This window comes from Anser anser (assembly GCF_964211835.1).
Source record: "Anser anser genome assembly, chromosome: 6".
NCBI classification, from domain to species: domain Eukaryota; kingdom Metazoa; phylum Chordata; class Aves; order Anseriformes; family Anatidae; genus Anser; species Anser anser.
In genome coordinates, this window is record NC_139726.1 from 2620036 (window position 1) to 2647225 (window position 27190).

Sequence of the window (27190 nt, forward strand, 5' to 3'; positions counted from 1 at the left end):
CGGGGGGGGGGGGGGGGCAGAGAGGAGGAGGGAGGAGGAGGGAGATGGCGGCCGGCGCGGTGCGCGCGCAGCCGGGGGCGGCGGGAGGCGGCGCTGACGGGACGGGACGGGACGGGACGGGGCATGAGGGGAACCGAGGGGACGTTAGGGGAGCCGGGACCGGGGGGCGCCTTCCTTCCCTCCCTCCCTCTCTCCTTCCCTCCTTCCCCGCGCGCATCGCAGGGCTGCGGCTCCTCGCCTCACGTCCTCGCCTCAGGAGGCAGCCCCGCTCCCGCCGCGCTCCTCCTCAGGGAAGGGGGCACCCATGTCGCACAGAGCTTCACACATCTAGGATTTTACCTCTAAACGTACAGCGCTTTTTATGTATATATATTTTATTTTTTTAAACTTCAAGAGGAGCGCCTGCCTGAGAGTAGCGATCGGCCGCCTCAGGCCGCGTGTGGCTCCTCAGCACCAGCCCTGAGGCACCTGTCGGAGTTTGCCTGGCCGTGACCCCGCGGTGTGTGCTCGTTTTATATTTTCATCTGAAATTATTCCCGCTCGCTCGTTACGTGGGGATTAAAACGTGTTCCAGCAGTAGAGGCAGCTGCCAGAGGAATTCTGTCAGGTTAGCAGGCTGGCAGCCGAGGGGTGCCTCAGCGAGGCAGCGGCCGAGGTGCTCGGAGCTCCCTGCCTTGCCTCATGAACACCAGCACGGCGGTGTGAGGCACCATCGCTCGCTGTTAAAGCACCCCGTGAATTACAGACACATGCTGTGTAAACGCCATGGACGCCACGTAATATTACAAACTGACACTTCAGAAACAAACTCACGCTTGTCCCGTTCTATTTTGTTTTCTTCAAGAGTGTTTTCCTGTATTACTCTACATGGACTTAGTCTTGAGGAGGGGCAGAATTTCCACTTCATGCAAAGTAAGGAGCTTCATTTGTATTAAAGACTTTCCTGTACATCTGGAGTTACTCAGTGACAGCTCTGTGTTTTGTGTTCAGTGATGCTCCTCTGCTGTAAAAGAGCCTTGCTCTCCTGTTTGGTTTGGCCCACTTTCAAAGCATGCTAAGCTAAACAAGCACGGCGTCCAACTTTCAGAAGAGCGTCCTCAGCTTGGAAGGAAGAGCTCCCCGTGTGGACAAAGCCCCAGTCCTCTAGCATCCCAGAGCTTCCCACATCTACCCAGTATATTGACTTTAGTCTGCAGAGCCCTTCATACTTCATGTACCTCATCACTTCCAGATTACCTTGACATCTTAAGCTCAGGTCAGCTGCTTTTTCTCATCTCCACCTTAGAGCTCTACATTGCAGTTCATTTTTTAGTTACCTTACGCATTTGTTATTTGTGTAGTTTTATACAGTAAATGCAACTACTGTTTGTGATGAACACAATTTACAAGAGGAAAAAAGAAGCAACAATAAGTTTATGTCCCATGTACCCAAATCAGTGTGGGAAAGAGATCTAGAAATTGTATCAGCTACTCCAGTGAAAGCATCAGTTTAACATTCAGTTATATAATGAAAATATGAACAAATGAAGCTTTAAAATTATGAGAAAAGAAACACATAACAAAGCTGTGAGACACTACTAGACTGAGATGCACTTACTTATAACTCCCTTAAATATTTATTGTTCTTAAAGATTGACGATTCTTGAGTTGGATTAGAATCAACACCCTTTTATGCAGAAGCATGCCATAAACCAGTTCAGAGAACTAAGTACCAGTCTTGCTTGTAGTTGCCCAAACTGTGCAGGAGATGCTTTAGATAATGTTTCTCTTTGCACAGATAGTTAAAAGTTGTATTGTTTGTAGTTTAGAATTTATAGCTCAGCAACATTTTAGAAGTGGCCAAACTTCTGACGCCCAAAGTTGACTTCCCCAAACTGATTCGCCGGTGATCGGTAGCAGCAGATGATTGCCATTTTCCAAAGAGTAATTGCAGTGCACTTCTGCAAGAGCTTTAGATTCTCAGTCTTACTCTGCAGTGCCAGTCTGGAGATTGTAAATGAAATTAATCCGTGGGCTCTTCCTGAGCTGGAAACAGTGCATCTAGTGCATCATCTCAGCCCTCCAGAGCAATCGGGTCCCAAAAAGCTGCGTCTGAGAAACTGAAAGTTGAAATAAGGATAGTCGTGTTAACTGTCTCATCTAGACAAAGGTGGTGGCAAAGGGAGCGCTGCAGCTCTCGGAAGCCCAGGAGCTAGGTTAGCAGTTTGGGGAGTGATCTAGTGAAAGGATGAGAATTCCGTGACTGTTCCCCCACCAGGCAACTGCCTGAAATTGTCTTAATTATCAGCTGCTAAACTGGGTGCCTAGAGAAAGTGCTAAACTGAATTCAACCTCACCTGCCAAGACCCATCTTCGCGAGTTAGCTCAGGCATTTAAAATTGTGCCCAACTGTGAGCTTCCCCTACAGAAGTTGACAAACAGCGTATAAGAGGCATAAATTCCACACTAAGGAAATAAAATGCAGTTCCAGCTCGTGGTTCATGATTTTTCTGTATAAATACCATTGTGTAAAGTCTCTTACAGCCCTGCTGTACAGATAAAGTGTTTTAAAATGTTAGGTTAGCTGCATGGAACAGGCAGTTCCTCCTGAAGTAGTTCCTCCAGAAGCTAAAAGACTAGCAGGGCTTTCCTCTTTCTGCTTCCCTCCTATCAAGAAGGAGGCATTTTACACTGCCATAAGATTTTTTTTTCTTTTTCAGTTAGCACAACTGAACAATAGACACAAACAACCTTTTTCCTTTGTGTGCATGTTTCGTTCTTTTCCACTGCTTAAACCAAAAAAAGAACAGAAATGCAGCACATTTACCCTCAAGGCGGCTCTTAGTCCTAAACTCATCCCATTATTTTATTTCCACAAGCAATGCAATTTTTTTAGAATTATGCCCTGTAGTGTGCTGAGGGTTTTTTTTATGTAGTCCAAAAAGCCATTGCACATAGCTGAACATGAATAGAACTAAAGTTTCAACTTATATTAATACATTATGTAGCTTAGCTTTAAGCCAGAACCATACATCTTTTCAGTACATACTCAGTTCATACATCCTGTAAAATATTACAGGTTTTCTGAAGAATTTCAGCTGTTGTGAGCTGTACTTGACCTCTAGATAACTTACTTTTGATGCACAAATAAAAACAACATTTCAAACAAAATTATTTGTTCAGTAGTTGAATTCTGGTGATTGAGTATACACACTTGCATACTGGATGGACCAAAAATACCCAGATTTCACATGAACACATATATCGATATAAATCAGTTAGGATGAAAAAGAATGATCTGGCTCAGAGCAAATACCGTAATGTTTTTTCTAACCACTTGTATTTCAGATTTCCCAGGCTTCTGGTCTGTATGATAGAAGATACCATTTGCTTACAAGAACACTGCTAACATTGCACCAGACAATAGTTTATCATGGCACAGAACGTCCAGGATACAGGTAGGAGCTGGAAGGAAGAGCATGTATCGTAACTTAGATACAGGCTTTATCAGCTCTAACACGGCGTGCTCTTGCTTTTGTTTCTGTTTCTTCATAATGACACCTAGCACAAGGAATGCTTGTTCACAGGGTCGCTGCCTAAAGATTGGGTTGTTTCTGGTCGTCTTTTTGCAAGTTTTTGCTGTTTCTTTTCTTTGCTAGTAATATACACCTCACATCGTTAGTCTTACACTGAGCAGAAACATTATTTATGGATGATCACGTCAAGAATTCTCAGCGTACATTATTGCAATACGACGTCGTGAGCATGTCATGGTTATTTATTTTGTGTGTTGTTTCCCTATAAGTACAAGAAGTATAAAAAAAAAAAGTATGGACAGTGTAGGAACATGGATTTCAGCAGTGGTTAATGGCCTATGAAAAGGCATGGTATAGGTCAGCCTGAAGTGCTGAAATATAGCTAGAGTTTTGGGGTGCTGAAGACTTGGCTGTAAATAAACAAAAATAACCCTCAAGATACAAAGTGTACAGAGGAATTGTTGTCGTCTTCTGCAACATTCCAGATATACAGTGCATGAGGATTTGAAGACGTGATTATGAACGTGATGCTGATGAGTCGATGGTTCTGTGTTAACAAATATTTTGGAACTCACGGATTTATCTGTTGCACACTCAGGATTCCTGCCTTGGTAGCAGCAGCAGCAGCCTAATTATAGAGTGTTTTGATCCCATGTTTAAGCAAAGCTTCACTAGAAGGGAACCGTGAAGTAGCCAGGAGGCTGGCTTAGTAACTTCAGCACAAGGAAAAAGTGCTGAGCTTTCCAGGAGATATATGAATGGACTAGGGGAGTCTTTTTAAAGGTTATGAAGTCCTTCTTTCTCCCTGTGTCTGAGAACTCCTATTGAAGTGAAAGGAACCTCTGTCCTATTCATTTCAAAGGGGGTTTTGTCAGGAAAAAGAGCTTGATCAAAGTAGCTACTAAGCATTCTTAGTGGCTAATGTTCAGAGTTAAATGTATCAGCTGTTCCAAACCATTTCTATTTCAAATTATTCAAAGGGTTTAAGGGACTGTCTCCCTGCACGTTTTCCTCTTTAAGGTCACCAAAACCGATCAGCCAAAACCTGAGATCTAGTACGAAATAGCTTCTTGGGAGATTTAAAACACTGAATGAAAATTAAAAGGTTGAAAATTAAGTTAAAATCTTGAGGTTAACAGCAATGGTCACTGCATAAAACTAAATAAAAAGGCAGCTATGAAAATTGCTTACTCCCAAAATTATAGCAGGAAGGTAAAATGATGAAAGATTCTTGAGCTAGGAAGCAGCAGGAAGCTTCTGATTTAGGAGTCCCATACCAAAAATATCTATGTCAAGAAATACATTTAAAAGGAAAATATGCTCTAAGTCTGAAGATTAACAAAGGCGTTGGGAAAGGTCACCAGTTCTTTGAAGGAACCTGGTGCAGTTATTTCCTATTGTCATTCTGTCTTGGATTCTTAGGCAACAGATGAATCTACTCCTCACTGTGATTGTGCTCTTTTATGGCACAACTTGACAAGGAAGTTAACAACAACACAATCATGAAACCAGATGGATTTGTCTTGGAATTATCCTCCATAAACCTGTATACTTATATGACACACTGCTTTCACATCTGACACAGACTACATAAAAGAGCTAGTTTGCCCAACAGATACCAATCTCTAAGGCTGCAAAAGCTTTCGCTTAAGAAAGGTCTTTCCTAGGTGCTTATAAAGACATTAAGTTTTACCTCGTAGGCTGAAGTTTGTTCTTCATGCTTACGTGTCTGTCTTCATCTCCGTCACACCGTGTTAGTATTTACGCTATGTGCAGAGTGTCCAGTAAAGCCATTAGCCACCTTTAACAGCACAGCTCAGAAACACAGCAATCTAAGACTGGTTTTTAAAACAGGCAGGGATAGAATATGAAGCAAAACTGGTGCAATTGAAAACAAAGTGGTGTTCTGAAACAGCTCTACTGTTATACTCTTATTGCCAAAGAGCATGTACTAAGGAAATTCATAGCTCAAATATGCTACATGTATTCGTATTACAGAAATCACCAGGTCTTAAGATAAACCCACTGAAAATAGTAAGCATTAAAAAGACTGTCAAAAGATTTTCAACCTATTTGACATCATTTGACGTTGAAAAATGATCAACAATGAGGGGATCCGAGCTTCTTTTAATGTTTGACGCTCAAGACTGAACAGGAGATTCCAGCGCAGTGTCACCGACATCGCAGGGCGTAATCGTGCAGATATTGCAGTGAAAGTGTGAAGCGCGATCGCTGAAGTCAGCCGGAGCAGTCGCTCCCAGGTAGCGTGGCAGCCTGGCTCGTGGCTTGGCAGCGACAGCTTCGGCTGTGTCACCAAGTGCTGCATGTGAAAGCGAACGGGAGGAGACGATGCCAAACAGCGTAAGTACCAAACCCCTCCTGTATATGAGAAAATCTCGGCACAGATTTTTATTACTTCCCTTAAGACAAACATCTGCTCTTTCCCAGTCTCTCCCCTTCCCCCTCAGCACAACAAGACCGAGGAAGCCCCTCTGCGCTAAACAGAACCAGATGATGGACTGAGCGCCGCGGCTGTTCTCTTCCTGGGCACTGCACGGCAGCGCAGCTTTCCTTGCCGCCGAGGCGCGTGTTGTGTGATTCAGGTAAACACTGCGCTTCGCCTGCTTTTACCACCTGGAGAAGGCAACTTTACAACGCAGTGACTAGGGAAGAGGAAGCCAATGGTTATGACAAGAGCCAGGAAATTGCTGTTATAATTGGTGTGTAATAAGTATCGTATTTACACCACTAAGTTTTTGAGAATAACAGTAGGCCTTAAAAAGAGAGACATTTACTCAGCCGTCAACTAGAAGAATCTAGCAGAAAAAAACTTGAAAACCAAGCTTACAGATATATACAGATTTATCCCAATGTCTCACAACTTCTAGGCAAATACAAGAATTTGGGGGGATTTTTTTTTTTTAAACTAACGTGTTTTGAGGAGCTAGGAGTTCCCCAGCTTGTGTTAAAATTTTTTAAAAAATCAAACCCATTCTGCCACTTCCCTGGTACATCAATGATTTTGTTAGGCTTGCCAAAAAAACTAAGAATAATGGAACATTAAAAACTTAAGATTTTTATTCTGACTTCAGAACCCAGAGTTGAAGGAAGTTGACTAAAGGGGAACCTGTGGAAAACTCTGCCCCAGCGGTACAGGGTGCTCTGTTTCCTCTTAGAAGCTTCATCAGTCTGCCGAATTTTAGCATAAGGGCAGAAGTGGGTCTGCTTTCTAAAAATATATTTGCCAGCATCTGTAAAAGTAAGAAACCAGGAAATATACGAAGCATAAATACTCCGAAAGCCACATGCTTCCCCAAAACAATCTCGATAATTGCTGTCTTGTGGAATAGCGGCCTAGATAATCTAATTTTTCGTGCTGATAAAAATGGCAGCATTTTTCCTGCCCGCCCAGTTGTGCGGCTGATCTGCTTTGGTTCAGCCCGCTCTGGGAGAGAGAGGCATGTAGGAGGGCTGAGCGCAGTGAAGACGGGAGGCACGGGGAGCCCGACCGGGAGCCCAGTGGAAGGGAGACACGGCGCCTTCAGGCTGGGCAGGCGTGGGTGCTGAGGTGCCGTGGCAGAAAGCCCCTCGCGTAACTGCGAGCAAAGCTGTACCTTCTCTCCTCTGGCTTGGTTTCCTTTATCTGCTTATTTGCTTTTGAACGTGCACGCCGTCAGATCTCAGTCTTCTTCTCAGACTCTTGAGTCCTTCCCTACCCCCACAAAAAGAAAACTCTACAGCTTCCCCACAGCTAGGGTAGCAGAGGGGTGGAAGGAGGCTGCCCTGTAGGTTGCACCGAGTTGGGTCTCATCAGCTGTCCCCAGCAGTGCAGGCTGCTCGTGCTCTCTATTGAGGTTTGCCAGGCTTGGGCAATAAAAGGATGGCACAACATCCTTTAACCAGCGCTTTCAAAAGGCCACTTTGTGAGAACGATTTCCTCTTCCTCTGCTTTCGTGTATGATAGGCACTGTGCAGAAATAACCCCGGTCTCCCGCTCCGCAGCAATTTCCCTGTCCCAAATCTCTGTTGTCAATTGTAGTGTGGAGGTGTTTCCCTTGGAGGAAAGCTGGCAGTTTCATCTGTCTGTAGCGCTCATCAGAGGGAAGTTTAATATCACTTGTATCAGAGTAGTGTCATTGTGTGTTCTGTACCTCCCCCACTTTTCTGGAAAATGGGACTGAAAGCAAGCAGAGAAAAACAAGCGTCTCTCAACAGCATTGCTATGCACCAAGAGACAAAAATATTAGCTTGATTCCAAGAAAAGTGAAAAGGAAAATGAAAGTGTTACATTGACAATGAATAGTGCAGTGGCAGCTCTGTTTGTAGTATACTCTGTGCATAAATTCACAATAATGACAAAGTTTTTAGTCTTCTGTTGTAATGTATGCAGTGAACAAACAGATTTAAAAGTGTTCAAGCTCCAAATTTCTGTAGTTCGTTGCAAAAAAGATTTTTAAACATAAAAACCACACTTCTATTATGCAGACCTAAGTCATCGTAAATCTGATACGGTATTTCCTCCTCCAAGTCACTGCTGATCGCCGTTTGTGACCGCTTTGGAAATATCTTGATACGTGTACAATAACATCTAGATAAATACGTAGCCACTTCAGAAGACTTGCTTCCAGGGAAGTCACACATCTATAGCTGCTATCGCTTCCCCAGGAACAACGCCGTGAGCCGCACTCAACCGAGCAATTTATTGTGTTTAAGTGACTAATGATTCAGCATTGTTCCCTGAAAAGATGGGAGAAGTCTGCCTACTAGCACATTCACCTGCTTTCCGTTTGTTCTTCTGGAGCGCAGTCCAGCTCTTTGGGAGAGCAGCGCACACCGTGTTTTGCTTGTCAGAAGCTGAGGAAGGCCAGTCAGGAGCATCCACAAACTCTGCTGGGACAGAGCTGAGTAATCAAGAATGGGGAAGCTCGGTGCATATTACAGAAGCACTCTCACTGTATGAGTAATGCCAGTCACACCTCTGAGAGCTTTAGTTTCACGTTGAATTAAGCTTTAGAGGGTACTTTCATACAGCTGAGTCTAATCACGCGTTCCTCTAAGACTGAACATGAAGCTGGATGTGTAGAGCCTCCTTCTTGTGCCTGAGCTCAGGCTTTGTGCAGACAAAACCGTACCTGTCCACCAAACTAACCTGAGCTTCACTAAGATAAAGAGGAAAAATGGTTTTGTCATAAATACTTTAAATATCAGTTTGACTAACTGGAGAGGTGCAGTAGGACCGTCTCACCCCATTGAGGAGGCTCAGGACTACCCAGGTCTCCTAAGGTAGCTCACGGGCAGGACACAGCCCAGTGCCTGGATTCGCTCTGATGAGCCTGAGCAGCAGTAAGGCAGTGGCCACAGCAAGCTGGGACCTATGGCAGGGATGTAAATGCAGCTGTACTTTTATTCCTGTTAGATAACTGCAGACTGACACGCGAGAACTTCTGACATGTCAGTGCTACCTGATTTCAGGTGGGAGAGGACACTGCTTCCACCAAAGCACTGCTTCTAGAGGGAAGAGGGCACGCAACTAGCTTGCTTCCCACACAGGTCACTGGTGTACAGGGAGGATTTTCGAGGTGATTATCACCGTCTGCAGGTTATTCTTCTTAGTCTGTTAAGTAAACCATTCTTATTACCACTTTTCAGTGTACATAGAAAATTGTTTGGTAGGAACTAGTAGTATTTGTTTTCATAAAACAATTCTTTTGTTTTAAGGGAAATGGTAGTGAGGTACACATGGCAACCAACCGCCCAGGAGAGTCAGTATATAGAGGACTGAGAGCAGCTGAAAATAGCTGAAAACAAGAAAAGAACAGAAGAGGTAAGTCATGTGAAACAACCTCTGAAGAGACAAGCATTATTCAACAGTACTAGAAAAACAGTTGCAACCGTTTCACTTTCTGTCTGTTAGCCGACAGTGAAGCACGGTGACGCAATGCAAGACAAACTTCTGGCAAGATTTGCTTTGTGCTACTGAAACTTTAAAGCCTTTAGTAATGCTTGTGCAATACGCCACATACTTGATTGTAGGAAAATCAAAGGATGTTGCAGGCATGATGAGAATTGCTAAGCCTGACATCTGAATAATGCCCGTGAAATCAAAAATCAGGACACCAAGGGTTTCTGGCTACTCCAGGTGTAGCAAAAATCTTGTAAGATGAAACAATGACTGGTTCTGTTATTGTTTCAGTATGTACATGACTACTGTCACTAGTTAATCATGCATAGAAACAAAGGAGAGTTACAAAAATGGAAAATACTGCCATTACATTAAAAAAAAAAAAAAAAGATACTGGAGTTTTAGTATAAATCTCCAGTTGAAAAAAAATGCCTGTGCAATAGTTTAATTTTTAAAGAGCCCAAATGATTCCATTTCGTTTTTTTTCCCAAGTATTCAGTGGCTGTTTGCTCGTGAATTTCCTTGCACAGTTGTTTCTTAATTTTAAACACATATTTTTGTGAGTTTTTCTTGAAGTCACAGGTTAATCCGTTAGCGGAAAACAATCCATAAACCATAGGAATTGCAAGGAGTTGTAATCCAAACCTGTACAGATTATTCAAAGTACACTTTCAAACTACCAAGAGTCTTCATTTTAGTGAAATTAACAATGCAACGTGGACTACACTTTAATTGATCAAAAAGAATAACAGACCTAAGTTTGCTTTAAAAGCAAAATATAATGATACCTTCTCCTCTTGCCTTAACTACTGAACAGTTTTCAATTACAATAACTGCAATAGGAGATGTAAAGAAAGATTTCCTTCTAGTTAGTGTAGCCACTCTTCTGAGATGCTATCCACTCAGGGACTTGATGAACAGCGGGGAGTACTCAAAATTTAAAAAATAATAATAACAACTGCACACAAAGTATTGTCTACCCATAGCTGCCCATTAAAAACAAACAAACAAACAAAAAACAACAAACAACACTTGCTAATCAATTTCTTGTGATATTCAATACTAAGCCAATAAAACTTTTGTATAGTTGCTGTAGCAGGAAAAAGTGTATTGCTGTCAAAGAGGAAAAATAAATGCACAGATTTAGTCCAATAGCAATTTCTTTGTCTGAAGGTTTGGGCTTATTGAATGTGTAGCCTTCTAAAGTTATGAGGACATTAGCAAGGTTTTCTGATATGGTTTTGCCACTTCGCGGCAAAATATAATACCATTTTAGTGGCAAAATCAAGAAAAAATAATCTGGAAAATGAAAGAAAATGGTTATTCTGAATTGCTATTAGCCGAAGAAGTAGTGACACGGCACTGTGTCAGTGCAAGAATAATACAGAAACAACAATTTGACACTGAGGATCACCGAGGAGAAGGAGGAAGAATATTTATTCTCAGAATGGGGGGGTCATTACTGAAATTCCTGTATCTGTCATCATATTTGATCTGAGCTGCACTGTGCCTGTGACCTCAAGAACCCACAGTTCTGGGAGGTGTCAGGAAAGTTGTCCTTCACTGGAGCACTTTTACAGGAACTCTGCAAGCCCCTTCCCATTGATCTAAAATGGGTTTTCTGGTGTCTCACTTCTAGCAAAATTGACTGTGGCAGGAAACCTTGTATTTATGAACCTTATAAGAAAGAATATTGACTGGATGAATGTGCCAAATGGCTCAACTCTTCCGCCATAAGTTATGTCCTAGGAAAAATATTTTAATGTGTAACCAGGAGCAATGTGCCTCCACGAATATCCCAGTCAGCCTATCAGTGTTAACTAATCATCTGCAAGGCTTAGACACCGACTTCATACTGTAATTCCCCTTTTCCTATTAGCCACAAAGCTAAATATAGAAATAAGGTCAGCTAAGTCACAAGTATGCTCCAGGTGAGGGAGATGTTGCCTGCGACACTGGTACAGTGGGACAGGATGAAATGCAGCTGGTGCCCAGGTTTCAGGAAATCAAATAGCTGCAATGTATTTAAGGCATAATCCTTCTGCTACGCCGAGCTGCCTGGTGCCCTGCCAGGAACAGCTGCTGAGCACCTATGCGGTCCCACTGATAGCCATGCCAGCTCTGTGTCTTCTCTTTTACAGAAACCGGGCATAGAAAATTGCACTTTTGGTTCAAAATCATTGTTAGAGGTCCGCCATGGAAGGAACTTTAGATGAAGCTGACAAAGTGTCCCAGGGAAGCTGGGAAACCTTTGTCACTGGAGTTACTTAAAAACACATTGGACAAAGTTTTGAGCAACTTAACCCAACTCCCAGTGTGGCTCTGCTTTGAGTTCACAGCAGATGACCTCCAGAAATCACTTCCAACCCAAATGAGCCTGTGATCCTAAAAAGGAGGTACCGGGCTGACACCTTCACTCTGAAGGGCTCTCCTGTCAGCTGGCTGATGGAGGCTGAGCAACGCTGGCGCTGCAGTTCCACGCCCTTCCATGGCTGAAACGTGTGAAGCACAAGCAGTGGGAACACGGTTTCTAGGGCTCCTTACCAATACTGCGTGGGACCGTGTTGCAATGCTCAAGAAAAATTAGCTAGCCAGGCTCTCAGAGATTACCTGTATTTTACACTGACACATGGGAACAGAGGGGATATGTCTATCAAAAGATCCTAAAAATGAAACTTGAAAAAATGGGGATCCACTTCTTGTCTTGGAGACACGATACGTGTTAGCATTACACTGGAGGCTGGCTGAAGCTTCCCCTTTTCCTCCAGCCCCCTAGTGCCTGCAAAACCAAACCCAGCCACCTCACAACTACGATCTTCCTAGAGCAATAAATGAGAAACTTTTCAAAAGTGGTTCAGGTTGAACTCTCAGCCATGCTGAGCTTCAGGGACTGAGAACTGAGGCTCCGAGGTGTAAAACAGCTTGTACAGTGTGGCTGTGTGATGATTTTGCTACGTTTTTGTTCTTCCAGTTAGCCGGGCCACAACTAATGCCCAATCAGTAACACTTTAGTTACTTATTTTTCAGAGGCTCTAAAAGCAGAAGTCTATTAACATGAAACCAACCATTAACTAATCAGCTAATAATGTAGACCCTGAGTTTCCTGGTTTATCACTTGGCAAAAGTGAAAATTACAGTAAAAATCTTTTCACGCAGATTTGGTATCAAACTTTCTGATATTTCTGATGCACAAAATCTTAGTTTTCCTCCCCAAAGAGCTAATAATATGGAACTTATCTAAGCTTGAACAGAATTTTACGATCTGTTTTTAACAAAAGGCTCCCCTAGGCCTTATTAGATTTTAATAGACAGAATTGTTTTAGAAAAGCTATGCATAAGAACAAGATTTAAATGGAAAATACACAGAAGAACCCAGACAAGCAAGTAATGTTAAAACAAACAATGTAGGAATGATCAGGAAAGCCTCCACTGCCCATGAATGCTGGTCTATTTTATCTGTTGTAAAAGGTGGTAGAAATGCAGCTGAGCTTGCCCCAAACCAGGCCATCAGCCTTACGCTCTGGTTACACGCTACTTGCATAGGCTTACTGTGAGAAGTGCAGTACTGCCGAAACAAACAAAAAAAACAACAAACCACCTTCTCCTCGAAGAAACAGCCATGAAGGGAGTTCTTATCATTGTTTTAAGCTTTTCCCTTTTGTTTTCTGTCTCACTTTGCCTCAATTATATCTGTGGTTAACGTGTGGCAAGAACCCGGCTGAATCACCGCTAAGTAAGCAGCGTTACGCTCTCCAGGCTCTAGCCACCAGGGGGTTCTATGAACACAGTTTTCCCTGGAGAGAAGGGGGCTTTCATTGTCCTGCAGCCATATTTATATTAGTTGACTTGTTTAGCCTTGATTTTTTTGTGTGTTCTGATGAGTTCCAGATCCCTGAGTTTTACTCCAACGACCGCTATCTATGTGACCAACTCAAAAGGTAATTAACAAGGCAGTGCCCTCATGTCACCTGCAGCATGTTCTAAAAACATCCTAAACTGTGAAGTGATGTTTCTGTTGTACACGGCTTTCTTTTCCTGGTGGCACCTGCTTAATGAAATGTTCTGTGCTTCTCTGATTACCAATTTGAAAGGGAATAGACTCAACATACGACAAGACACCACAGAAATAAATCCTAGCTCTTTGTGCATTGTTGGGATTACTAGTTTTCGATGAACAGCTCCTCAGGTGTTCATTCCACTGCAGGCGAAGGCTCTGTCATGCTTAACCAGCACTGTGACACTGCTTTTGTACTTCTCCAGCTCAGAAGAAGAGTGGAGCTGTTGTCTACCACAGCATCAGATTTGATGATACTGTTTCCAGTAGCTCATGCTGTGTTTTGAGGCATTGTGGGCCCCTTGGATTTTAAAACACTACACGAAACATCATGTGGGCATCACAGAATCTATTCTTTATAGCTGCTTAATGCCCAGCGAAAATACCAGATCCATGGTTGTACAAAACAGCTGGCATTTCCTGACATAATGCCCTCCCAATATTTTTCTCTGGAACTCTTTTAAACATAAACATACCCTTAATCCATTAGAAAATAAACTTGTAGAACAAATTTCCACTTTGCCATTTATGCACTATGCATGGAGGAGCCACAGCCATGGGTGGATGCAACAAAGCCCTATTTCTGCCTGCTGTGTGATTTACAATCCGAACGTCACAACCTCAGTTCCTGTACTTCCTTGCAGTAAAATTTCACAAGTGCTCTCTTCCGAGATAGGTATTTTTAGAAATGTTTTTGTTTGCATTATCTACTTGATGTGCTTATTTTTGAAATGGTAATTTCAGATAAATTCCTGTTATCCTGGACAGACTGGCTCTGTCAATATAAAGAGTCATTTGGTGACAGTTTAAAAGATTCAGATATTTTTACAGAGAGAGGAGCAAGCAACATTAAAAAAAAATCTTCAAGAAAGGTCAATTTGCTATCAGCGGCAACAAAGCACAGGATGTGGGGATACTGAGAGTGCTCCTCTCCCCTTAGGTGCGGTTGGTGGCAGGCAGCCAAGCTGGCATCACCACACCCAGTGCAGATTTTTGTTACCAAACACTTCCAAAACAACAATATTTAAAAGTAATTTAGAAATTAGACTTGACAAAGCACGTTTACTTTCAGGAATGTCCGGCAGTCCGTTTAGGTATGTTGCTAACAACATCTGCTCATATTTTACTCCACTAAATTACCTCTCTCTGTTTTGCTCCTGAAGTTTGCTTTCGTTGGATGTGCGAGGACTTGTCTGAGCGTTGTTCTCACCTTCCCCCAGCACCGGGCTTCGCAGTCTCGCTGTGGCTCTGATGACTTCACTCTGCTGCAGCAGCTCAGCGCGACAGCCGGCGCCTCGGTGCACTGGCAGGTGATGCAGTTATGTGTAGAATGATACGGCAAAAAAATGGCAAAGAGAAAGACTTAAATTTGCTAAGTTTGAAACAGCAGAATAGGCCATGTTACTAGCAACTCGTGTTTTTCAGCAGTTAATTGCATTCTAAAAGTATTATTCCTGTCTGAATCATACAAGCTAAACTGGTGTGTTTTGGAGATAACAACTGCACCTGTACCTTGGGTGGAATTCGCAGTTCTCTGGTTTTGCTTTGAGAAGTTTTCAATGTAAATCTTAAATATATAAATCGTCTTAAGTCTTCTAACATGCAAATATCTAGAATATATTAAAAATTAATCACCTTAAGCAAGTGCTTAATTTAAGCACGACATGTGATTCGCTGAACAGACATGACTAAGCCAACATATAGTTTGTTCTGTGGGACCAAGATTTGTTCCAGTGTGATTCATCAATGAGTAAAAACGATGCTATCTGGAGTTTTAATCTAAGTGCAGATTTGAATAATGACCTGGATTTTTGGAGGAGCAGCTAGCTAAGCAAAAAAAGAAAAAGAAAAAAAAAAAAGATAAAGAATTCTGTGGTTGATATCACCACCTATTTTCAGCTATATGAGTCAGAGAGCTATCACATGGATTTGCACAGAAATATCAAAGCAAATCCCACTTCAAACCCACACCACTTCCCAATATATACCCTCACTCATCGATTCCAACAAACTGAGTTAACGTATGTTTGTCTGAAATAAAAGCAAGTAAGAGATCAGAACTACAGCAACAACTAACTACCTTAAAACAGACTTGTTTTGTGAAACTTCTAGGCTAATTTGTAGCTGAACTGAGAAAAAATATGCACTCAACAAATGACATTTGCTGAGATCAATAAGCAGAGTCTTTACAATGTGTACAGAGATCAAGGGAGGCAGGTTTTTTTTTTTGGCAAAATTGGAAAAAAAGATTTCTAAAAAGACATAGGTAGTAACTTGTCCAAATATTCTTTAATAATAATGATTGAAAGAGCTACAGCTGTCATGAAAGAAACGAAACCCAAGCTATTTCTTCAATATTATAAACATCCTGGGATATAAATATGAGGTACCTCTGGATACATGAGAGAAGCATCATTTGTAATGGTTCGTATTTTGAAACATAAAGCCAATTACTGTGGTAGAGGAAAGCATAACTCATGCTGTTATGGAATATTTCTGCTAAATCATGTCCTCGTAGAAGAAGCTTTGACAGATTGTCATTTTTCCAGACTATTCTGTAATGTACAGCGAGTTGCTGGTAGATGTGAAGTCCTCTGAAAATTAAAAGAAAGATTTAGGCAATACTTTTAATGCCATAATCAGAACGGCAACGTTTACAAACAGGAAGATGAAGAGCCACATTGTATTGTAACTTCATTTCTTTTAGAGGCAAAAAATCCTGTGGATTTTTCAGTCCTACCATCTTCGGGCATCCTGCTTTTCCCTCACAGTTTAAAAACCCTCTAAAGATGATTAGGATTTCCCACTAGACAAACTATAGTAATAATACTGCAGGGGCATATTCCTGAACAAAGATTTCAGGTGTCTGCCTCTGTACTGGGGCTCTGAATACGAAAGTCAATCACCAGTTGGGTGATCACCTTAATTACGTGCACTACTGCACAAAACGTATGGCTCTACATTGCATGCCTTCCCTATAGCGTTATATTTCGTCCTAATGGGTTTCTGTATTAATGCTTTTCAGTCTGACATCTAGTGTCACATCCTAGGAACTATACCAGCTCCTAAAAAAAGAAGGTGAGCTAATAAAATTGAATCTCATAAATTGGAAAGAACTGACAACTGTATAGTGTTAGGTGACCACAAGCTCCAGGTATGGCACAAACGACTTTGAGGTGTCCAGGGGAGAAACAGTTCCATACTGGTGCTATTCCACCACACGCTGATGGGACTGCTGCCGAAATACTGTGTGTAACTGCTTACCTGGGTACCCTGGGCACCACGTGGCAGCCCAGTGAACGAGGGAGCAACAGAACTGCTTAGCAGTAAGGAAAAGCAGGTCAGTGACACTGGAGGAAGAAATACTTGTCCAAATGAAGCAGCCTTTGTGCAATGCCAATTCGGCTTTCATGGACCGTTCAAACCCAGTAAGTCCTGGCCCAGAAGCAGAAGCAGGTAACGGCAGCAAGGGTCTTGGCTAAGCTGCTTGGGAGCAGGAATAAATTTAGCTCCGTTTACTTTGGAGAGCGGACTGTAGTTATACCATGTTTCTTTAGGAGATGTTCTAGGAGAAAATATAAAGAAAAACTTCTCTAATGTCACTGAAAAATTGAACAGATGCAGTTGTCTACAGGGATTAAATAAGAGTTTATTCAGATTTCAGACAAAAAGATAACGTGAAACCAGTTAAAAGCGGCTATTTCTGAGAATGACAGAGAAGAATATCTTAGGCTGTTTATTTACTTGAAAATAATGGGCTCTGATACGTTTTTGCAGCAGTAACATCAGTGGTTTTAAAAGAAAACTTGTTTTCTAGCTTGCTTTTTTTCTGAGAAATCTGAACTTCAAGACTTCTTACTCATCCTCTGGATCCAGAAACAAGCAGAAGAGAATGCTATCTTCTGGTCAGGAGGCATCCTCTACACGGTTTTTGTTTTATTAAAGGACAAAGTTGAAACAACCCTTTTTGGTTTAGGAGGCCACTAGCTCATGGCAATTCTCAAGAGAAAATCTCTATCTGGTAAGAGATCATTAAAAAAAGTAAAACAACAAAAAACGCAAGCAACTCTGTAGGCCTCATATTAAAGGGCACATAATTGGTTACAGCTCTGTAAGCCATTTATTAGTCCTGTTTCAGGAGGAACCTGAGCATTATGCATTCACATTACCTGGATGATGCCCTAAGAGTTGGACTCAGAGGAATTCATACTGATGATAAAATCTCATGTCATGTTCCATTGGGAACAGTGCAGCCTGAAGGAGAGGAGCACAAAAAGCATCTTTTCCCCCACTGCTGGTAGTTTTCAGCAAGTGAGAACAGTGGCAGTGCAGTCTGACCATTGGACCACTGCAGAGAGAGCGAGAGCTGGCTTGGAGATGCTGCCGGGATGATTTCACGGGTTGTATGACATTACCTGCACTGCCTGTTCTCCTGTAGCCTGCTTTTTAGGGAGCTAAAAGAAACAAAAACCATTTACCATCTATTCTGCCATCCCAGCCTTATAATGACCGCCCCAGGAGAAGGTTAGTGCTGCACGCTGCGTGCTCCAAACCTGCAGGAGCCAGAGGTTCCCGTTTATACGCCCGCAGCAGCCGCTAGTATTTACATTGCCCTGTGACTGCTCTCACCAAACACATCCCAGAAGTGTGAGCATCTCAGCCACGAGGCTCTGTTTACTCTCCTTTAATTACCAGTCACTGGTCCTTTTCAGAAAACAGGCTCTGAGTACGGGCAGGGGAAGCAGCCGGTGGCTGCAGAACGATGGGCAGTGGCCGGACAGCCGCCGGCTCCACGCCTGCCCCCTTTGCCAGGCCTGCTGCTGCTGCTGGCTGCCTCGCGGAACGGAGCGCTCGCTCTTCTAAAAGTACTTCCCACCTCCGGGATGGTCGTCTCCTGGAAGTCTGAGGATCAAAATTAATGAACCCCTTACACTTTCATGTGGTGAATAAATGTGTTCGCATTGCTGCGGGTTCAGTTAACTTTGCAAGGCGCTTCATTTGCTCTTGCTGTTTAATCCATTAGCTTATTAGATATTCAAGACACCCTTGTAAGACAGCTAATAAGACAATGGGCAACATCTTCATTTCGAAACTAATTAATAGAAGTACGGCATTCACATCCTTTGGCTAGGTTTAAACCTCTTGCTTAACAAAGTACAAGCAATCATTAAAATATACGCATAGATGCTTTCAGGCTTGTTAGAAGCTTTGCCTCTTATGTGTTTATGTATTGCTAAACATGAAATGATCACCGCCGAGTAAAGGCACCTCTCCTCAACTCTTGAAGACCACTGCGCGTTTGCTGTCATACACCACGCATCAGCTCACTGGTTTGTGTGCACGACCTTCAGCGCACGGAGGAGCTTTTCCAAGGCCGAGGCCCCAGCGATGAGATGGGATGCACTGGGATGGGATGTGACGACGTGCTTGCGCACCCTCCGCCGGGTGGGATCGTCTGAGAGCTGCTCTGCTGGGAATGAGGAGCAGCAAAGAGAGCTGCGGCGGGGGACAGGCGTGATAACATCTTGCCGTACAGATTCCGTAATTAATTTTAATTTCCTTAATTAAGTATTTAGTCTGTGGGGAGGGAATATGTAGAAGTTGCTTCATAAACTGACAATGGGCGATTGTTCTCAGTTCCTTATCCTGGAGGCACGCAGGATAATGGGAGCTATATAAATACTTGGACAGATTGATTATATGGAGCAGATAGGAGTCCCCCGGCACAGGCCTCTCATTGCTTGCAGAGTAACGGATACCTCCCCGCTCTTCCCGGGCACGTCACCGCTCCCCCATTTTGCAAGAAGTCAAACAGACTTTGTCTGAATGCAGCTACTGGGGGACAAGCAGAACAATACCGAAATAAAATAAATACAGAAGAAGATGGACAAATGTTGCTGAATTGCCACCATCTGTTGTGGGCAAGGGCAGCGCAGTTCAAAATCAAAAATTGGAGACATTGGTAATTCCAGATTCAAGGGGAGAACTTAACAACTTTATATCCAGAATTCATTTTTCCGTGGAAAAAATCTTTACAGAGTGACTCCAGCAGCTATCCAGTGTAACGTCACGTACCTGTGCCAGATCAAGAGGTGATACTCCGACAATGTTCGACTTATCCGACTTCTTGGTTCGATGTGTGGAGGCTTCATTTCAGCATTAAAACTTCACCGCAAAGGCAAATTTTGAAGAGTTATGGCTTGGGTAGTTAAAGAAGTGGTTACTGATTTAACCTCTGCCAGAAAAATCATCCCTTCGTCAAGCATTAAATCAACAGACAACAGAAGTTGGGGAAATGATGTTATTAAAATTCTAGTATCAGAATTCCCAATACTTTTCCCCAACACGCATAAAAAATAAAATGATATAAATATAAAAGAAAGCCAACAGATGCAGTGTCATATGGACTTGCTTAATGGCAATGCTTAGCCTTTCAAAAAAAGATTTACATCTACATTCACTACTAAAACTTGACATTTGCATTGAATAATTCATAATTTGTTGCTGGCTGTGCTTTGCTGCCTTTCTTACGTGAGTGAATCTAAGTAATATCTCTGCTGTTGGGGAAGTAGATCAATCCTTACATATGCAGATATTTTTGTTGTTACTCTGTAAAGTGTAAATATGTATTTATCCGAACCGATGTTAAAATTTCCTCAGCACGAGCTCTGCCCGCGGTGGAAATGCTCTGTACAGATTTAATTCACTACGTTACTGCACTTTCAGCTAATTCTCCCACAGCTATTCCAAATATTTTAACAATAATCACATGTAGCTTAGACGTGTTTCTGTGCCCACGCGTGTCATGTTTAAGATGAACTCCTGCCACCTGCCTCTTCCTACAGCTGCAGATCGGATCGCTGCCAGGGCTCCTGCGCCAAGCTACGGAGACGTTCACCCTTCTACAGCCTGTCACCTCCTGCCCCTCTCTGGCCTGAGCACGGAAGGGAAGGGCATTTGAAAGGCATTTGAAGGTACTCCTGGATTCAGGATCCACACAGAAACTCAAAGTGGGTGCCAAAGTAGGATCTAATGTGCAGCTTCTGTACAATTTATTGCCATGTTGTTTCTAATAGCAGCCTTGCAGATTTTAGGGTTGCAAACACCATGCTTCCACTGTCATCTCCTAAAGTTTGTACTTTAAAAAATCTAATTTTAATTCTCAATCTTTATGGTCTGTTTCAACCATTCCTTCACAACCAAGTTAGGAGCTATAAAGGCTTAGGTAGCATTGTTCTTTTCCTGACACTTCATCTGTGATTCTAAGAGAAGCAAACTGGGGGCTTTGGCCCACCGTCTGGCTCCCCTTCCTGTCCGTTGCCTTCTTTCCTGGTGCTCAGGGAGAGGTTTCTTAGTTAATTAACTCCGACGAATGGCTCAAGTAGTGCAACACCAGCAGATCCGCTACCATAGTGCATGCTGTAGTGTCTAAAAACTATCCTGCTTCTCTTCGGGTGAGTTCCTGGGAGTAAATTCCTTTCTAAAACTTGCAGAGCAGCCTGGGGCAGTCCCTGCAGTTTTGCCCCCTCCACCCCCCTTTTTATTTTAATTAACTAATTAACTTTTCCTCACCAGTGAGCACGTTTGCCTTTCACCGCTGGGGACAGAGCACTGTTCTGCATCCTGCTCTGAAGACTTGAAGACTTCACCCGGTGAGCCAATAGCCACAAACTCAAAGCATGAGCATCTAATGAGAAGTCTTTCATTGTACCTTTTTTTTTTTTTTTTTTAATTTAATTTAATTTGTACTGCTTTTAGTTCAACTTCCAAGGCGTGCAAGGACTCCAACACCTGGTGCATAAGGGCCCCAAGCCTTCTTTATGTCTTAACACACAAATTAACAGGAAGGTTACTGTGATATCTGAAATCCCAAGTGCCTCAGTTTTCCTGATTTATATTAACTTTGTTGTAACATAAATTTTTGAATACCTGAATAAGAAAGAGCTGAGTGCTGTCAGCAACTGAAACCACAAACAGCTGTTCTGGGGTGACATCAACTGTAATGGTGTAAGCAAGTCACTGAAAAAGATTTCTTTCCAAGTATTTTTAAATATAGTTCGTGTTTTTTTTCCTCACCAAGTCTCCTGCTTGAATCCCCCTCAAACATCTACGCTTGTCACCTGCGCAGCAGCTCTTTTTCGTTTTGCAGTAACTGGAAGTCTGCCTTACTCTGGGCTGAAACCCCAAAAAAACTCTTGGAAACATTCTGCAAAACCAGTAGCTGTTTTGGGGTGTTTGCAATCCCCCTCCCACCTTTTTGTCTCATCAGTTAATATAATAATTCGTGCTTATTTCTGGGAAGCAGATGCCAGCAGCCGGACGGTCTTCTGTCGTGTGCTGAGAACGATCTGCCTGTTTGGACGAGGTTTACTCTGTCTCTTTTGGGCCATCTTCCTTCTCTCTCACGTGGACAAGGATTTTGTTTGAGCCTCCTTGTACCCAGGTCATCTTTCTTTCTCGCCAGGTGCTTCCCCCCCAAAGTCCCAAGCCAAGAAAATTGTGTTACAAATCAAACAGGCAAAGGAGCAGGCAGACCACTCGGGTATCCATTTCTGAACGCTGCAATGACACCTTTGTGCCCAAGCAAAGTCATTCCACTATGCCGGGTTGGGGGTTTGGGATGTCTTTGTAGCCATATTGGCAGGAAGAGCTACGAAGTCTTGTTTCGTCTGAAACTGCAAGGATGTACAAGACTAAATAATGGAACTACGGGTTCTCCTTTTGGCCACAATTAAACAAAATAGAGAAAGTTTTATTTTTCAGGGGTAAATATTTACTTTTTTTTTCTTCAGAAACAGAGATTCCACAACTGATCACAGGTAATGGCAAACTCTTACACTTTTGGTTATTTTAACGACATTTTTTTTCCCCCTCTAGGAAAAATTCAGAGTGAAAAGCAAGAAATTATTTTGCTGGAACTGAAAAAAGTGGTATTTCTCCCAGGAGTTAAGAATCGCCTCTCTTTCAAAAAGGCCTAAAATGACTGTGACTTGGTGAGATGGGAACTGCTGGGGTAAGATTAAACACAGACTCTGCTGCGCCTTTCCATCCCAGATTACGCGCGCACAGATGTGAGTGTTCGCATACTGTAGGTAAGTGTGAAGCAGACAGAATCAGTGTAGGGGGTTTTGTTTTGTTTTTTGAGCTGGAAGCATTTATTTTTTCACATTTTTAGGCTATTGTTTCTTTGTAGCCTTAATTTCGGTACCTGACATTTCTCTGGGGCAAGAACACTTATTTTTCTTTTCTGCCTCTCCTGGTTACCGGGTTTAAGTAGCAGTCCGTAGGCCCTGACACCGCGGGAGGACTTACCTGCACAGTTTCTGCCCCGCCGGACCTCGCCACGCAGGTGGCTGTAAGGGAGCCCTCGCTCTCCCATCCGTTAGTGGAAATATTTTAGCACATCTGAAAGCTGGACTCAGATTGTGACCTTGCTCACTCACCGGCATGGATTCCTGCCTGACACTGACATGCCAGCTGACCCCACACGTGCACGCTCGTGTCTTTGACTCCTGACAACCCACGCTGTCTGTGCAGTAGCTGTGGGGTCTGGCTCTGCAGAGATGCTGCCCTCTCCCCGCTGAGCTTTAGCCCCAGGAAGTATATGAAAACCTTTCTCATTTTCCATGGCTTTTCTAGAATCGAATTTTCCAGAAAGCACTCTTGTATTTTTTTTTTTCTGTTCTAAATCCTAAACCCTTATCTCCTGTTGCAACAGCATTCAATTACAGACAAATTCTTATCTCACAGCAGGTAAAAGTGTGAGAGATGAAATCTCTCCAGAACGTGTTTTGTGGGGGCTGTTTTGAGTCAAGTCAAATCTCTGATTTTTTAAAGCCACAACAAGAATTTCTTTTGAGCGTCCGTAGCCAACACAGAAATAGCAGAACCGGGCAGGGAGCGAAGTGAGCCAGGGGGGCCCGACTTGCCACCGCTTAGCTCCCAAGCGCGAAGCAAATGCGATGCGTTGCGGTTCAACTTCAGGGTGCTTTCCTCCACTTTGCCTGCCGGCGTGCAGCGCTGCACGAGGCTGGCGGGACCTTTTGGGGCACGTGTGCTCGCGCAGCACGTTGCAGCAGCACCCTACGGTATGGCAACAAACGGCTCCTGCTGACTCTGCACGAGTGGGACTGCACAAAATACGCGAGTGAGGGCTCTCCTCTGTGGCTGTTCACCTCCCGTCCCCGGCAGCGCAGCGCGTGGTTGGAGGAGCCGCAGCAGCCGGCCGTGGGCAGCCACAGGCGGCTTTTTTGGAAGCCTGGACGTGTTTTTCTGGAGTTTGTCTGACCTAGGTTCGAATTGAGCTTGCAGCGGATTTTGAGCTAAATTATCTGTTTGCGTGGTTTGGGTTGTGTAAGTCAGCACCAAGCTGAAAGCAGCAGGTTAATAACGATACTTCCAGGCGCCTCTCAAGGGTGGACGCCGGGTTGCTCAGTTGGTGCCGGTACAAAGAGCAGCGTCAGGGAACTGGAGGCCGTGCTACGGGGCGCTGCCGTTGGACGTGGATCAGAACGTCCTGGTTTTCGTGAGCAAAGCTTCAACAGCCGTCAGCTTCCTCGACTTACCTGCCAGAGGCTGCCCGGGATGACACTGCATTCACGGAGGACACAAACTAAGGACAGGTAACCAGATTTTAGGCTTAACTGTGAATTCTCTTGGCTTTCATACATTTAAATCAACTTTGACCTTGTTGTTTGCTATTTAATTTGATAGCGGTGCCCATGGCCCCGTTTAAGACTGGGCACCCCGTTGTGCTAGGCATCTTACAAATACACAGGAGACATAGTCCCTGCCCCGAAGAGAACATCACAGGAACTTTTTTTTCTGGTGATTTAATCATAATATTGACAACTTTATCAAAAATTACAAAACTGATAATAAAAAAATTTCTAATTCTTAGTAAGACTAGAATGGGTTTTTTTAAAAAATAGAAAAGCACTTTTAATGCTACTGCTCTTCTGGAATTCTCACATTACAACCCTACATAGCAAAATACAAACTGTAGCTAAGAAAGGTAGCAGTCCTAAGGTAATTCAGTCCACCATGAGCCCTCTAATAACTCTATACCAGCAAATTCAGGGACTCCAAAAGGATATCACATTACTTAGAAACCTGACTTAGGAAACACCTTTAAGTTCTTTCTAACCCCTAAAACCTTAGACTGTGAGTATAATAGACCTGGGACATCAGAGGTGGGTTGTCTTTTTTTTTTTTTTTTCCTTTTTTTCTTTCCTCTGTGGATAATGTTTTTGCAGCTGATACCAGCAAAACGTTCTCTTTAAGAAGTGAAAATATGAAGAAAATCCATCGGAATAAATGAAAATATTTTTATGGTGTTCACAAAATGCACCATAATAGAAAGAGGAATTATTTTCTTTAATTTGAATGTCATCTGAATGACTCAACCACATTGTCACCCACTTAGCAAAAGAAAGCATAATAAATAAATAAATAAATAGACAAGAATATGCAACACTTTACATCCTCAAAGAACCACGTAGTGCCCTAAGCTACCGAGATCCTGATCGACTTTGTGGGCTCGCTGTGCTCAGCCAGCTCAGTTCTGGGTGATTGCGCCATGTTAATGACAAATAAAAGCGTTGTTCCACTTTCCACAATGGAGTATTTTTTTTCCACCTTTTAAATATAGGAATTCTCTCTTAAATTAGAAAGTAGGCAAAAAGTATTTTTTTTTTTTAAATTTTCATTTTAAGTCTTCTATTAGAAAAAATAGAGATTTATTAAACAAAAAATAATAAGGTAGAAAGAAGGGTTGGGCCTCCATCAAAAAAGTATATTATGCTTTAATGCAAAGAGAAAGAAATGGCTCTAAGGGCAAAATTCAAGTATGAGTGACCAGTTTTTTAATCGTAAAGTAGGTGCAACATTTTTTAAAATGTTACAACACCGCATGACCTGTAATGCTCACAATATTTACATTAACTGCTTACATGAAACCATAAAAACTCTAAAAGAGAAAAAAATTTGTATGGACTGAAACAAACTACTCCTAGCACCCACATCAATGCCATCATTAACCAATGAAATCAAGTGCACAAAAATACTTTACATAGTCTACTGATGTAAAGTATACATCGGTGAGAAAGTACAAACCTAATTCGTTAAAATGCCAAAAGAAGGGTTGGTCGATACAAACTCCGCTCAAGGACAGAAAGCAAAGGGGGAAATAAACTGAACTGCCCAGGCGCACACGCACGCACCCTCGCACACACCCCCGTACCTCTGATTAAACGCACAGGTGTGGACAAACAGCGGAAAGCAGGCGGGCATGGAGAAGGGACAACATCGACGCTTTAAACAGAACAAACACAGCAACTCGTAACAGAAAAATGCCAACTACGCTACACAAAAGAATCACTCCACATGAGTCTGCGTGTAGGACCGTGGCGTTACACACACGACAAATGAACCTACCCCGCGGAAGGAAGGGCTCCTGCCTCCAGGCCCCTGTAGCCAGTGTAGCTATTGCGATCCCTCGGGCTGGGGAAGGAGTGGGAGCTGCTCTGCGGGACATGAGGAAGCGGGGAGCCCGGAGGTAGTGCTTTGCGCTCCGGCACGCGAGAGCCGAGGCTGGGGGAGCCTGCGGGCCCGTGGTCCTCGGGGGCAGCCGGCCTCGGTCATGTCACTCTGCGGAGACGTGGGGGGCTCGGGCAGGGCGCCCGGGCAGAGGGGCGGCGGTGGCGCGTGGTCCCGGCGCCCGGAGAGCGGCAGTGCCACCGGCTTCGCGGGGCGCTGACCGCTGCCAGTCCGTGGCTAGAGAGTGAGATTCGGGAGCTCAGGGAGAAAGGCGACCTGAGGTAGGTGGCGGGCCCGGGCGAGGAGGGGGGGTTACGGACTCCACCCGGGGACCGGGAATGGTGAATTATTTCGGGAAGCCTCGAAGACAGAGGATGCCATTGCTTCCATCACCATCACCACCATCCACGTTGAAAAACAAACAAAAAAGAAAAATAAAAAGAACTAAAATGGAAATAATGTTGTGCTACACTTCCGTTCGTTAATTTTATAATGGCTCATAGCTTTAGACTTTTAAATCTGTAGTGTATTAATTTTTTCTACATATGTTTCACATTTCTCACTTAATATAACATAAATAATTTGGTTAATAGATTTAACCTGCACATTTCAGCCACATTAATATATATAAGAATCTGTTAATGGTATAAATAATTCTTTTTAAATAAAATAAATCTGGTATGTTACATAATACTGATAAAAATTACTGTTGCTAATAGTTTTGTAAGCCACCCTCGATTTTTTGTTTTAATACTGTGAGATGGATCTGGAATCACTTTTCTGAACACTGTGGAGCGTGCCCTTTCGTTCTACTGCAAAACCAAACCGCAATCAGCACTGATCACATCATTAGGTAGGGCCTCTGCCCCATTAAAAGTAAACGCGATGGTTAATGACGTTAGATAATTTAAGCTAATTAATCTAGGGGGTTTGAGGGGTCAGAGTTACTGGGGATAGAAACTGTTTAGTTTATCAGGTGGCTATGAAACTTTAACTACAGAAATGGCTGACTAAAGTAGTTCATCTACTTTTTTTTTTTTTTCTTTTTAATAAAATCTACAGCATTCTACTTTAAAAGTTAAGTAAATAAAAACGCAACCGATGGTTGCAGCCTTTGAATTATTAATTAGAGCTGTGATCCCACGTCCCGTTAGGAATCTGCAAGGTTGCACTCTCCTACAG

General features: G+C 43.0%; 1 long non-coding RNA gene across 2 annotated transcripts; it reads left to right on the forward strand.

Annotated features, from left to right (window-relative positions):
* Nucleotides 1-117: 117 nt before the first annotated feature.
* On the forward strand, nucleotides 118-27122 carry LOC310901960. Of its 2 annotated transcripts, none has more exons than XR_014586334.1 (3): nucleotides 118-20481; nucleotides 21047-21123; nucleotides 22349-27122. It is a non-coding gene; the product is annotated as an uncharacterized lncRNA (long non-coding RNA). The 2 variants fall into 2 exon arrangements; XR_014586335.1 differs by having other exon boundaries at nucleotides 118-20445.
* Nucleotides 27123-27190: the final 68 nt, after the last annotated feature.